Source organism: Felis catus, chromosome A1 (genome assembly GCF_018350175.1).
Source record: "Felis catus isolate Fca126 chromosome A1, F.catus_Fca126_mat1.0, whole genome shotgun sequence".
NCBI lineage: Eukaryota > Metazoa > Chordata > Mammalia > Carnivora > Felidae > Felis > Felis catus.
This window is the reverse complement of record NC_058368.1, coordinates 106341859-106357600: the sequence shown is the minus strand read 5'-3', so window position 1 is coordinate 106357600 and position 15742 is coordinate 106341859. Positions and strand designations below refer to the sequence as shown.

Below are 15742 nucleotides of genomic sequence, written 5' to 3'. Positions count from 1 at the left end.
AGTTCATGAGTTTGCGCGCAGCCTGATTGGGATTCTGTCTTTCTCTCTCTACCCCGCCCCTGCTCGCTCTCTCTGTCTCTCTCTCAAAAATAAATAAACTCAAAAAAATAAAAAATAAAAACAAAAACACAATGTATTTTCTTACAATTCAAGAGGCCAGAAATCTGAGGTCAGTATCAGTATCACTGGGCTGAAATTAAGATGTCAACAGGCCCATGCTGCCTCTGGAGACAAGAGAGAAGAGTGTGTTCCTTGCTTCTTCCAGCTTTTGGTGGCTGTTGGCATTCCTTGGCTTATGGTCACATCACTTCAATCCCTGCCTGCATCAATTTAGCAACTTCTTGTGGTCAAATTTCCCTCTGCCTTCTTCTTATATGGACACATGTAATTTCATTTAGGGTACCTCCAGATAATCTCCTCATCTCTACATCCTCCTTGACTTAATGACATTTGCAAAGACCGTCTTTAGCGTAGAAGGAAACACAGACGGGTTCCAGGAATTAGGACCAGATAACTTTGGGAGCCGTGATTCAGTCTACTACAAATTTTATACATGTAACTCACCTAATCAACATAGACATTGAGGGAAGTATTATGATTATCCCCATTTCCTGGTGAAAGTGAAGCACAGAGAGGTCATTCAGCTTACCCAAGATCAAACAGCCATTAAGGGGCAGTGTGTGGACTTGAACACAGGTTTGTGACCTGAAAAAACTAGCTGCCATCGTAATTCCATGAAAAGAATAATTCCTACAGAAGAACCCCCCTGGGCTGAGTGTGCCAAGATTGAAGTCAAATGTACAGAGGTTTCTCCTTTAAAGGCAGTACTCCTGGGTTATGGAATTTCCTCACTTTCTCCTCTTTGGCGGGACTCGTTGCTCCACTGTGTACCTTATCATCTTATACATACACAATCACTCTAAGTGCAGGGCTTTTAGAGTAATGTGAGAAAAGTGTGCTGTATAAACTGTAGGCAGGGGAGGTATCTACTAAATGAATGGACTTTTAACCGATCCATCAAAGGAACACCATGTTTGAGTTGGCAGTAAGCGATAAGCAAGCTTGAGACTCCTCTTATTTTTTGAATTTTTAAGACAGATCCTTCTAGCACAGCTTGCTAGACTCCTATATCCCCTAAATCCCAGCTTAGTTAAAGATCTTCTATAACCCCTGTATTTCAGGAAAGGCTTTTCTAGACTGAAAATCCTTTGGCATCACACTTATGTAATTCCAGCAGACAATTCTGTAACCTGTGGACTACAGAGCATTGAAGGCTCTGTCCTTGGAAATCTCAGACCTATCTATCTCTGCCTCTGGCTCAGGTCAGGCTGTTTTAATCAAGCGGCCCACTTCCGTATATGTTCTGGAGTCTTGTCCAGAAAGCTCTGTATTTACATCCTTTCCCAAGTCTCTATTCTTTGGAGTATCCTTTCAACCAGTTAACTTTTTATTTTTCTTTTCCATACAGAGTTTCACCAAAACACACTTTTTCCTATCACTAGACTCTTAAGTTCAGGTCACTTGGCCTGAAGTTTAATTCCTTTCATGTGAATCTCATTCTCCTCTGACCAAACTAGCCCTTCAGTTTATGGCCTTAAGCTATCCTGTCAGTGCTGGGACACCACAGGTATGACTATTCTACAAAATACTGGAAAGATGTATTCAACGCATAACACCATATCAAATAATAAAAATTTTTTTAAAAAATATTGTATGTTGGGACGTCAAGTAAGATAGTCCCTTATACATTTCTGGTGAGCAGGTAAATTAACATAATCGTTTTAAAATGCAACTTGCCATCATCTATCAAGAACCTTGAAAATATTATCTTTGATCGATGAATTCTACTGTGTAAGTCGGTGTAGGTTGAGGTGCTATATGTGAGAGATTCAAGCATGTAAACTGGTTTAAAGACAATAGACGCTTATTTTTCACTCACGTGATAGCTCCAGTTGAGTGACTTTCTTCAATACGGTGATTCAGAGATCAAGGTCCTTCCTTCCAAGGCATCGCCATACCCTAGTTCTTCATCATCTGCCTCTGGCAGACCTAAGAGAAGGGAGAACATGGTATTCACTTCAAGTTTTAATGCAGAAGTGACAGCTATCACTTCCCCTCACATCCCCTGGCGAAAACCCACAAGACAACCCACTGCAGGAGAGACAACAACACAGTCTAGCCTGCATGCTCAGAAACAAAAGGAATTAATATTCTGTGGCTTAGCTAACAGTCTTGGCCACATCAAGCTTTCCTAAGAAGCAATCCTGAGTATACCAGAAGCATAGTGTAGTGGGAAGATTGCCCTAATACTGAGCATATACAAGCATCATGGACAGATAGGTGAGCTTAAGTTTGAATGCTGGCTCTGGCCTTCATAAACTGGGGCCCTCATGTAATTTAAAACTTGTTTATTTTACACTTTGGAGTATTCATTTTCATGGGGATTTGGTAAAGATTAAATGGGATACTGTATTCAAAGCACTTAACAAAAGTACTTGTTACGCCGTAATCATTTAACAAATGGTGACTATTATTATAACTGCTATTTTAAAGTTATATATGAACATATCTGACAGAGATTCTTGTTGAACGAAAATAATCTAACTGTATCAGTAAGTTAATCAGGGCACATACATTGAAGCAGGAGATATGTGTAAGGAATATGAATTTAATTAGGTTAAACTACTCAGCTATATTAAAATCCAAAATGCAATAAAATTTTAACCCATGTTATCTATCATTTTTCATGTTTTGTTTCGACTTTTTATTTTTTTGAATTTTTAGTGACTTTTACTGTTTTTTTTCTTGCTTTTGCTGCTTCTTATGTTAAAACTTATTTAAAGTAATGAAATACTAGAGATGTATTTGAAATCCCTTTAAATTTCTCCTGATACCCTTCTCTCCCTCTAAGAGAAAATTTTTTCTTGAGTTGATGTATGTCCTTCTTGATCAAATTTAACTCTGACCATGCATATATGTTCACATAAAAATATATGATAATTTGGAATGTTTAATATTACATAAATGTAATATTAAATTTGATTTATAAATTTATAATATATAAACAATAAATAAATAAATTATATTTGATTTATTTTTTTCATACAATATTATGTGTCCAATATATTTCTACATTTAGTCTATAGATCTAGTTCACTTAAAATTCTAGTCTTTCATTGGATGTGCATAATACAATCCATTCATTCATTCACCGTAGATAAATAAAGATTTCCAATTTTGTGCTATTCCTAAAAATATTGCAATGAACATTCTTATATATGCTTCCTGTGAATGTGTCACAGATTTCAACTTATAGTTTAGTTTTTTGCTATTTGCGATAATCTTTTACTTATTCATTTGTATGGATCTCTCTCTATATATATATTTATATATACATATATATATTCTCAAAACTACACACATTTTGCTGTATAAGTACCCCAAATGCCATTGCCTAATTGTGTGTCTTGATATATTGCTTGACAAACTTAAAACGCAAACTAAGATTTGGTAACTCTGGTGGGAAGTTGTATTTATTTTCAAGTTGTTTTTATTGTGAATAATATATTTGCTTCACTAAAGAGATTTCTGGGGACAAATGTATATTCCACACAGATCAAAGATAGACAAGCCATTGAACCTCTTGCAGTTCACCTTCCCTGTAGCTAAAGACAACAGAATCTAAAAATGTTGCCAACTGTCAAGGATTTTCATACTGCTCATCCAGGCTGAGATATCTGCTAATTTAGATAATGGCTACAGCCCATCAGCTAATAGTATTTACAACAAAAACATATGGCCAGTACTTGGAAGGCCAGTTATTAGCTAATGTGAGTCATTTCCCGATGAATTAGAGATAATTTATATTGTCAGTATGAATTCTTTTTGAGTAGTATGGCATTTACCAGGGTTGACCATAAGAATAGACATTGGTGGCTACTTACGTGTTAACCCTTGAAGGACTCTGAAAAAGACTACCCGCCCATCACAGATTAGGGACACAGACTGAAAAAAAAGCATTAAAGCTTGAGGGAGGAGGCAGCAGCGGGGGAGGGGAGGGGATGGCAGGGCAGTGGAGACATAAGAAAAAGAAACAATCAGAAAAGAGTAGGAGGATAGAGACTGAGCAAGTTAAAGTCTGTGTTAGTCATAATCAGTGCTATATCATGCTGCAGTAACAAATTGTTCCTAATAACAATGGCTTAACCCATTAAATTTTTTTTCTGCTTACATACATACTCCTCAAGAAGTAGAAGTTTCTATGATCAGGGGCGCCTGGGTGGCTCAGTCGGTTAAGCGTCCGACTTCGGCTCAGGTCACGATCTCACGGTCCGTGAGTTCGAGCCCCGTGTCGGGCTCTGGGCTGATGGCTCGGAGCCTGGAGCCTGTTTCCGATTCTGTGTCTCCCTCTCTCTCTGCTCCTCCCCCATTCATGTTCTGTCTCTCTGTGTCTCAAAAATAAATAATAAAAAAAAAAAACACGTTAAAAAAATTTTAAAAAGAAGTTTCTATGATAATCAGAATTTCCTCCACAAAATTGATATACAGCAAAATTGATATTCTGATCATACCTGAGTGTCTATAGCAGATCTCATGGCTACCTATAACTTCCACAGGAGCTCATATACCTTCCATGGTAGCCTGGAAGTAAATGAACTGGAAACATTTGGTAAACAGCATAGTGACTACCAAAGATCACCATTTTGGTTGTCAACTGTTGGTTCAGTTGGTTCACTCTCTATTGCCAAAAAGAGAATACATCTACCCCTACTCCTAGAAAGACAACCCCGAATCCCACCCAACCGAGCATGATATTACCAAACCCCAAGTTCAGCTGCTTGTCACTTGAAAGACCAATACTCAAGAGACAGTTTTGATTGGAAAGGAATTTGAGGTTTATTCAAGAAGCCAGCCACCTGAGGAGAAGGTAGACTCTCGTCCAAGAGCCAACTCTGAGGTTTCTGTCTGGTCCAGGGGTTTTGAAAAGGGCTTAGGGTAGTTAATCAGGAAAGGGAGTGCAGTGGTCTGCAACATTTCTTGATTACATGCCAACTCGATGGTGCCAGCTAACAACGTTATCTCAGTGCCCCCGGGGGTTGTACAAGCAGGTTCTGTTCTTGTTCCATCATGTGCAGGAATATTCTGTTCATTCTGCAAAGGAGGGCAAAGTCTATAGATACACAAAGGGAAGTTAGTAAAACCATCTCTGTGACCTGAAAAAAGAAAAACATTTTGTTAAAAAAAATGCTAGGTTAATCAAAAAGCTGAGGTGGCTTCAAGCAGACTTGCTGGCCTCTGTGGGCTGGGAAAGTTTTGGTCCTACACTCCTCAAGGCAAGTGGCCTGCTTGCTGTGGATCAAGGGACTTGTGTCAGAAAGTAAAGAGTGTGTTAGCTTGAAGCAAGTTGACTCTTAGACTAGTTACAGTGCTATTACAATGGCATTATGCTCATTATTTTAGAATTTCACATTATATTCTTTCATATCTACCTCAAGTTTGGATGCAGCTACTGTTGAAATGGAGAACTATCAACTAAAAAGACAAGTTAACACCTTCCAACACACACACACACACACACACACACACACACACACACACACACTCACACACCCCATACATTAGCGTGACAGAAACAGGTAATCATGCTAAGGCTGGAAGCATTACAAGTCCAGTACAAAAAGTAGAGAACTGCTGAATACCACTAGTTTAGTGTGGTTTCTGTGAATCTTACCAATGAGCAGGATCAGGAGGCTGTCTGGCATCTTTCATCCAAAGCAAGGTTTACGGCGGTACCTGGAAAAGACAGAGACAGCGAGCTTCCACTAGTCAGTACTTTGCCAAATTAATGTAATGAAATAAAATTTTCTGTAACATGTCCAAAGATGGGTAGGCACCAGGATAGGACACAGTTTACTTTTATCCCAGGCTTGTTTGTCAGCTTCTAGATGCGCAAAATTAAACTCCCTGGTGGGCTGACTAAATTTAAACCCCAGGACTCCTCTGGCAAATGCATTTCGCTTTTATTTCCACCTCACTTTCTTCCCGCCTATGCAGTCTGCAGCCCCTGAGCTCATTTAGACTGGAGTCTAATATCCGTGCTTCTGGCATCTGGTTTGTTTGGTCCCAACTGAGTCTTTCCCTTCAGAAGATAGATCTATAAAAAGAAAACGGATATTTTTAATAAGCGTGGAAAACTTTCTGGTTACAAATGTTTTCATGATGAGACCACTGGCTGAAAAATAAAATTTGAAATGAGACAGCCTGGGGGTATTTTTTAATGTGTAGATAACACTTCAAGAAGGATAACACCCTGGGGTAATAACCTGGGAGGAAGTACAGAATGCTAAACACCAAAGGGAATAAGCAATTGAAAAAAAAAAAAAAAAGCCTGGGGAACTCTTAAACAGAAGTCCGGCAAGGAAGCTGACCCTTCCTGTCAAACAATGAACTGAATGCTAGAAGCATGGGTATCATCTGGGAGGTGGTGAAAAGGGCATAATCTTAGGTCCTGAACCTTACAGTGTCAGAGTCTGCATCTTCACTATATCATTTGTTGATTCACATGCGCGCTAATGTTGGCACTCAGCAAGATTTTAATTGTTAAAAGTTGTTGTAAAATAGTAAGGTATCATTGCTCCTGTATTCTTGCATTCAGAAATCAGAACCTAACACAGTTACCAAACCTAGCACAACCTAACTAGCTGGTTATCAGTAACTGTTTATTATTAAAATTAAATCACCACTTTTGTACTGAAGCCATTTCTTTTGCTGTATAGACTATCACTGCTGAGATAAAGTTTATGGCAAAGCAATAAATGTAAAATTTGAAAAAACAGCTTGAAAGGGAGGAATGCCTTTATGTATTAAGGCATTTATACATGCCTTAATGTATATCATTAAGGAGGAATCATTTATGTATTTACATATTCCTGTGCCTGCACACATGCAAAAGTCATGTATGGAAATGTATAAAATGTGATATGAATTAAAAATGTAATGTTTGTCATGTGTCTTTATATAATAAAGGATACCTAGATACAGAGAACTTAAATGTATCCAGTGTCATGAAACTTTTTTTTAATCTTTTTTTAAATGTTTATTTACTTTTTTTTTTTACTTTTTTTTTTAACATTTATTTATTTATTTTTGAGACAGACAGAGACAGAGCATGAATGGGGGAGGGCAGAGAGAGAGGGAGACACAGAATCAGAAGCAGGCTCCAGGCTCTGAGCTGTCAGCCCAGAGCCCAACGCGGGGCTCGAACTCACGGATCGCGAGATCGTGACCTGAGCCGAAGTCGGACACTCAACCGACTGAGCCACCCAGGCGCCCCTATTTGTTTACTTTTAAGAGAGAGAGCACACGTGGGGGGAAGGACAGAGAGACAGAGAGAGAGAGAGAGAGAGAGAGAGAGAGAGAGAGAGAATCTGAAGCAGGCTCCAGGCTCTGAACTGTCAGCGCAGAGCCCAATGCAAGTCTCAAACTCACAAACTGCAAAATCATGACCTGAGTTGAAGGATGACGCTTAACTGACTAAGCCACACAGGTGTCCCCAATGTCATCCAACTTTTAAGTGGCAGAATATGGAATAGAATCTAGTTCTCCTGACCATAATATTACATTATATCTAATAACTTTGATGCTTAAACAATTTATTAACTACAGTAGTATCTCATGATGAGTTTCAAACAAGAATCAAATTATAGCTTGAATGTTATGGACATTATGTTCATGTTTTTCTGGAATTTTAAATAAATGAAATGCTCATCTTGGAGGTAAAAATACTTCTCATTATTTATAATCAGATTTTTTAAAAAAATTTTTAAATCTTTTTATTTATTTTTGAGAGACAGCGTGTTAGCAGGGGAGGGGCAGAGAGAGAGGGAGACACAGAATCCAAAGCAGGCTCCAGGCTCTGAGCTGTCAGCACAGAGACTGACGCTGGGCTCGAACCCACGAATCACGAGATCATGTCCCTAGCCGAAGTCAGATGCTCAACTGACTGAGCCACCCAGGCACCCCTATAATCAGATTTTTAATGGTTATGCTATTGTATTATTATGGACTTTTCTACTTTCTAAATAAGATAGGGTAAATTTAATTTAAACCTTAAGGTTTTAACTCAGAAATTTTAATTTCACTAAAGGGTATCACAAAATTTTAAATATGAAAGTGTTTCTAACACTTGATTCATTTTAATCTGTTCAATTTTTATAATGTAAACCATAAAATATATGAATAATAAAGACTATTGGGTATTTTCTGTGTGTCATGCACTTAGACCAATAAAACTTCCTTGTCTTCAAAATACTGATATATATTACCTTATTTATATCTATACTTTATTTATTTATTTTTTAATTTTTTTTAACCTTTATTTATTTTTGAGACAGAGAGAGACACAGCATGAACAGGGGAGGGTCAGAGAGAGGGAGACACAGAATCTGAAACGGGCTCCAGGCTCTGAACTGTCAGCACAGAGCCCGACGCGGGGCTGGAACTCACGGACTGTGAGATCATGACCTGAGCTGAAGTCGGATGCTTAACCAACTGAGCCACCCAGGCGCCCCTATATCTATACTTTAAAAATAAGGAATGTAGAAAATCAAAACACTTGTGTTACAATAAAATAATCCAAAATTGCATGTATACCATGATTGTAATATAAAAATATTCATACGTATAAAGAATGAAATGCAAAAGTAAGTTTATTTGCTAATACAGACTTATAGATTTGTGCTCCTCTAGACATTTACATAATATTATATATTATTTTCAATAAAAATTGAGTGCTCTGTGTGTGTGTGTTTTCAAATGAGAAAACAAGTGTTTCCTCCTACTGTGCTTAAATTTTTATCTTCTTAATGATCAACTTAGGGAAACAGAACTTAATTTCAATTGAATTAGAGACATTAGTCTTATGCATATGTTTTGGTTCTGTTTAAATTTTTACAGATCACAAGTTCATATTCTCTTATCTTCTAAAAATGTCATAGTTTTCTTACTTTCACATTTAAATTTGCGATTAATTTGTAATTGATTTTTGTTTGCGGCAGGATGTTGAAACAAGTTTCATTACTTTTCCATGTGGGTATCCAATTTTCACAACATGGTATTTTGAAATCAGTGTCATTACCCCACCGATCTCCAGTACTATTTTCCACAAGTCAAGTGTTCATATGCACAAGGCCATGTTTCAGGCTTCCCTGTTCTGTTCCTTTTTTAATTTTTCTACCTTTGTGATACCATGATAATACCTTAATTATTTTAGCTGTATAGTAAATCTTTCATTACACATTTTATTTACTTCATAGAAGAATATTCAGATTAACATCTTTTTTATCGTTGTAATATGTATTTGAGAGAGAGAGAGAGAGAGAGAGAGAGTGTGTGTGTGTGTGTGTGTGTGTGTGTGTGTGTCTGTGCACGAGTCAGGGTGAAGGACAGAGAGAGAGAGAAAATCCCAACCACAACCCTGAGATCATGACCTGAGTCGAAATTAAGAGTAGGTTGCTCGGGGTGCCTGGACAGCTCACTTAATCTTCTCACTTAGGCTCAGGTCATGATCTCACGGTTTGGAAATTCGAGTCCCGCATCGTGCTCTGTGCTGACAGCTTAGAACCTGGAGCCTGCTTCAGATTCTGTCTCCCTTTCTCTCTGCCCCTCCCCTGCTCATTCTCTCTCTCTCTCTCTCTCTCTCTCTCTCTCTCTCTCTCTCTCAAAAATAAACATTAAAAAAAAAAAGAGTGGGTTGCTCAACTGACTGAGCCCATAGAAAGTCTAACATATATGTAACTAAAGTCTCAGGAGAGAAAAAGAGAGACAAAGAATGAGACAGAAGGAATATGTGAAGTGATAACAATTAAGAATTTCCTGAAACTGATTAAAGACTTCAATTCATAGATTCAAGAACACTAAATTCTGATCAAAATAAAATCTTACAGGCAAATAAGTGGGAAAATGGTTAAAGAGGACACAAAAATAGAAAAAGGAACAAGAAAGAAATCACATAAAAAGCATGTAGATACATTATAGGTTTTAGCTCAAACACTATGGATGTTAGTTACAAATCAAATACCCATTCTATTGCATGTAACTGTAGTAAGTGGTAGGATTGGGCTATTTCAGAACCTCTCAGATGCCTTAAAGCTATTGTGCAGTCTCTGCAGACTCTGCAGGAGTCGATCGATTCCCAGTGTATCCTAACTCCTACAATATAATCTTTTGAGCCATAATGTAAAGCATTGTAGGTTTAGAAGGGTCCCCACCATAGGTGGGTTCTGGAGTGCCTTTGTCCCAGATTCCCAAAATTCTTTCGTTAGTGTGGCTGAGCTTCCCCGACACCACTTACTGGTCAACCAAAGAACCCTGGGCCAAAGCATCCCCAAAGGGACTCAGCATTTCTCTGCTTTTCTTTCAAGACTCAGTTATTTGCATTTCTGTTTTCTCATCCAGTGACGTACTACTTTTTAGGATCCAAATCACTTTAAGGACATTTTTTTGCAACCTAGTTTCTGCAGGTTTTCTCGTTCTCATTGGGAAGTTACCTAGTTTGGCATTACCAGTGAAGATAATTCCTCCCTTATTACTATTTTTTTTCCACAGGCATAGGGGCTACCATTTCACCTTTCAATCTAGTTCAAATGGCCTCTTCATTTCTTAAATTTATGAAAAATAAGCGTTTTAATATCAAATAGCATAGAATCTCATTAAAAGTCAGAGAATCTCTGAGTTCAGTCATTAATACTATATTTAATACTTATAAGTCAAGGATTTAACAGGTTTATTGTGTGCATTGCCCTAGTATTCAATTCCATCAAGATTCAAATGGGCCGAAGCTTTATGTACACACATTTAACATCAACTTTATTTAGCTTAGCTAATTCTAAAGAAAAACATAGTAATAATAGATATAATATTAGAGATATGGGGAAAATGGTCTCCAAATATTTATAATCTGGAAGACCCTAAAGAGATAGGGAAACCAGGAACTAAAAGCAAGGAGAGAAATAAAGATGAATATGTGCAGAAGACAAATTCCATTTTTTCTGTTTTTCTAGGCTCTACTACAGCTCTCTGGAGCTGCTCGTTCACCTAGTATGCAAATAATGTGGAATTGGGGGTTCGTGTGAGTATTTCTCCCATCTCATTTTCCTAGCTTTATGCTTGCTTATTCTTGATAATGAAAACAATGCCAGATGGTATGGCCAGTTAACAGGCTCTAAGAGACAGCTACCAGAACTTAAATGGGAGTTAGTCTCAAATAACTCAATTCAGTTGCTTTCCTTACTGTGAACTGGAAATGTGCAATCAGTTGGCCAGGGATAGACTGACTTACTTTATGTTAATACTTCAAGCTTTGTTTAATGCAGTTCTGTTCAGAAACTGCTTGTGGAGTAGAAAAGATTTCTTGGTAAAGACAAAGTCTGTGATGACTGTTGAATAGTGACTATGAATTAACAAGGTTGAAAAGGGTATGGGGGAAGGGTGGCTAACACGGGGATATATTTAAGAGATGTATTTTAAAATCTTATCATGGGAGAAGCAAAGGAGTAATTTCTGCCTCTAATCAGACAAAAGTTTCTGACCTGATGAGTTGGGTGAAAGGATAATGGTGCAGTTTACTGTGATTAGAAATACAATCGATTGAAATCGTAAGATGCATCAAATTTAAGAAATTGGATTACAAAGAGGTGCAAGGGGCTATGAGAGGAAATGGAAGAGAATCCAGAGAAAGTAATATCCTAGAAGTCAGGAGATTTGAGAGTTTTGCAAAGAAATAAGCACCCAAAGATATCAAATGCAGCCAGGGAGTCTAAATAGAAAATAGTGAGAAGCCATTAGATTTAACAATATGTTGACTACTAAGGAATTTTAGAAAGCAATTTTTACATCATTATAGCATCAAAAATGAGATTTCAGGGGCGCCTGGGTGGCTCAGTCGGTTAAGCGTCCGGCTTCGGCTCAGGTCATGATCTCACGGTCTGTGAGTTCAAGCCCCACGTCGGGCTCTGTGCTGACAGCTCAGAGCCTGGAGCCTGTTTCAGATTCTGTGTCTCCCTCTCTCTCTGCCCCTCCCCTGTTCATGCTCTGTCTCTGTCTCAAAAATAAATAAACGTTAAAAAAAAAATTTAAAAAAATGAGATTTCAGTGAGTGAACATGCAAAGGAAGGTAAGAAAGTAGAAATAACAAGGCCTAGCAGACATTCAAAAACCTAGGCCACAGTGACATGGAATGGAGCTTAAAGGAATCAAGGTTGAGGGAAGGTGTCCCCCTGCCCCGGCCCCAGAAGGAGTAAACTGAGAGATCAGAAAGACCCAGGGGACTGGTAGGATAAATAGAGGGGAAAAAGTACACAACTGATAGAGAAAATACCAAATGAGAAAGAGTGGTTTTCGTTTTTTAATTTTTAGCTGTTCATTTATTTATTTTTGAGAGAAAGAAAGAGAGAACAAGCAGGGAGGGGCAGAGAGAGTGAGACAAAGAATCTGAGGCAGGTTCCAGGCTTTCAGCGCAGAGCCTGATGCAAGACTTAAACACGTGAACTGTGAGATCACGACCCAAGCAAAAGTCAGAAGCTTAACCGACTGAGCTACTCAGGCACCCCTGACAAAGGAGGGTCTTGACGGAAAGTAATGGTAAGTGGTTGGTCATAAAACAGAAGGACATTTTGAACATCTGAGAGTAGGCAAAAATTGTTTAATGAAGATATAGATGTGAATGTGTTTAGAGAGGCTTAGCTGTGTAGATGATGCATGATCATACCTTAAACGATGAAAGATACATTGATTAAGCTTTACTCTGAGAACTTAGTTGAAGTTGGTGTTTAATACGAGGGATATAATTAAGAGAAATACGACAATTTGTAATAGTCATCCACATAATAGAGACTCTAAGTAAGATGAATGATACTGTGAACCAATCCAACAAGAATATTCTAATTAAAAAATCTTGCATTCAAGACTGAGCTTGAATGACAATTATGGGATGGAAGGGAGTTGCTGATGTCGTGTAACGGCTATGTTCTCATCAGGAAGGCTGCCCTTAGACTTCAAGGACGTCAATTCCATCAACCAAAGAAAAGGCCAGCAGTCATGATGGGGTAAATACCTGAGATGGCAGAAGTCAAAGAGGAGGACATGCCTAAAAATATGTAGAAAATAAGAGCTGAGGAAAGAGTTTTTGAAGCATTCACCACAATTCACTGCACCTGGTAATCTTCTATTTATATTGGCCCCTGGGATTTCGATAGAGCTCATACATCCCTGTTTGTCTCGTTTACATCTGTTGTCACAGCATCCTTTCCTATTTAACATTTGTCATGTGGTGAGCCTAGATTTAGGCACACCTGGTTGAGCATTAGAACTAAGAAAGGTCATGCAGAAGTTAAGTGAATATGTCAAGTTAAGAGGGGTAAGAAAATTTTAAATTAGATCGCCATGTCCACTGGTGTTTGCCTGAAGCCACTCCCAGCCAAAGCATTTTGCTTTAAAGTAATTTGACCTTGATATGCTTGATTTTATAAGCTTCCCTGTTCAAACTGCAGGAGATTAGCTAAGGCTGAACTACTGACCTGATGATAAAGATCTAATCACAAGAAAAATGCCCCAGAGGCTCATAAGCTGAATCCACTGAATCCAATGCTTTTAAAATTAAGAGCCAGCTACCTAAAAAGAAGTAGTTATTTGTAGCCACAAGTAAAGGACTGTATTAGCATTTTTTTTTTGAGGAGACAAAAGGGGGAACAATCAAATTAATATCTCCTTTTCCTATTAATTTGCTTTGCCTTTCTTCTTTTCCCTCCCCATTCTGGAAAAGCAGCTTATAATTTGAATATTGTTTCTTGAATACAAAATCAATACAAAAGCCTCTATAGACAGATAAGGGATTTTATACTTCAGTGCAGGATTTTCTAACGTTGGCATTAAAGATGCTTAGGAGGCTCGTTAAAACACAGGTTGCTGGGTCCTGCCCCCAGAGTTTGTTTCAGTAAGTCTGCCACTGAGCTGGAGAGTGGAGTAAAACTCAGGGATTTCTAATGATGCTGCTGATGCTGTCCCAACCCACACCTGAGAGCCCCTGCCTTACTACAGGTAGCAACTCAAAATACTCTCTTCCTTGTGTGGTACTCGAGAAACCCTGACTCATTCTTGCCCCATCACACTGCTGCCCAGATGCGGTGAAAATTCAGGCCTGCAATGAAATCCCACATCACTCATGATTAGTCACATGCTTCAGGAGACTCTGACCCTCAGAGGCTCATGTGAGAATTAAGTGAGAAGATATAAAGTTAAATGGCTACCTAAGTAAAAGGCCTGATGAGAAATCCAAAAGTCCACTGGTTACCGACACAAAGCCTACGGGAGCCAGAGGGATTAGCTTAAATGAGCTATTCCCCCATTTGTTAAGTGTGCTCAACATGGACGCCTGATCAGGGCAGAAATCATCCATCTGCAGTCACTAATCAGTTTCTTTCATATTTTGATATGATTGCAATCTTAGTGATAATGGGAAATTTTACAGATTTCTTTTCAGATTACTTTTTTTTTTTTAACATTTATTTTATTTTTGAGACAGAGAGAGACAGAGCATGAATGGGGGAGGGTCAGAGAGAGAGGGAGACACAGAATCCGAAACAGGCTCCAGGCTCTGAGCCATCAGCCCAGAGCCCGACGCGGGGCTCAAACTCACGGACCGCGAGATCATGACCTGAGCTGAAGTCGGCTGCCCAACCGACTGAGCCACCCAGGTGCCCCTCAGATTACTTTTTTTTAAGTAGGTTCTACACTTTTTTTTTTTAATACAGCAATTTTACAGATTACTTTTTTTTTATTGGAGCCCAACGCAGGGCTTGAACTCATGAACCTTAACCAACTGAGCCACCCAGGTGCCCCTCATTTTACAGATTACTTCATAAAAGGAGACAAACAGTAAGCCGTTGTTCTAATGTAGGGCTTCTTAAAGTTTTTTAGGTCCTGAACTTGGAGAAACTGAGGAAAGCTATGGACATTTTCCCCAAGTAAATACACACGGTTTGTTGGGGGAACAGTTCAAGACCTCCTGAGAGATCTGTATTCTCCAAATTCAGAACCTCTTGTTCTAAGCGCTTCAGGTTGATCCCCTGCTAGTAAATGAGCAAACCTAGGATCTGAAAGTCTCCCTTCTGGGAGGATTTCAGAATCAGGAAGGGCTAGGTTCCCCGCCTTAACCTGACAGAGTCTGTGTCTTTAACTTAATCTTCTTTTGTCCTAGAATTGTATTCATTTTAGCTGTTGTGAAAAATTACCACAAACTTTGCAGCTTTAGAACAAACTTATTACCTTAAAGCTCTGGAGGTCCGAAGTCCTAAAATCAGAGTGTCAGCGAGGCTCTAACAGAGAATCTGTTTTCTTGCTTTTGTTTTCTTGCCTTTGTGAGCTACAAGAGGCCTACTTGCATTTATTGGCTGGTGGTACCTGCCTCTGTCTTCAAAGCCAAGGGCCTAGCTTTCTTAAATCTCTTTTTCACCTTCGTATCTCTGGCCTTCATTCCAAGGTCTCTCTGGCTTTCCTCTTTCCCTTTGTGAGGCTTCTGTGATTACACTGGACCCACCTGAAAAATCTAGGATACTCTTCACATGTCAGTATCTTTAACTTAACGATTTCTGTAAAGGCCCTTTTGTATGTAAGGAAACACATTCCCAGGTTCTGGGAATGAGAACAAGGATCATGGGGTATGTGTGTGGGAGACATTATTCTGTCC

At 38.7% G+C, this 15742-nt stretch overlaps 1 long non-coding RNA gene across 1 annotated transcript; it reads right to left on the bottom strand.

Annotated features, from left to right (window-relative positions):
• Positions 1 to 4871: 4871 nt before the first annotated feature.
• On the bottom strand, positions 4872 to 15623 carry LOC123384630. Its single transcript, XR_006596030.1, has 3 exons — positions 15322 to 15623; positions 5732 to 5793; positions 4872 to 5170 (listed from the first exon to the last, which is right to left on the bottom strand). It is a non-coding gene; the product is annotated as an uncharacterized LOC123384630 (long non-coding RNA).
• Between the last annotated feature and the right edge of the window lie 119 nt (positions 15624 to 15742).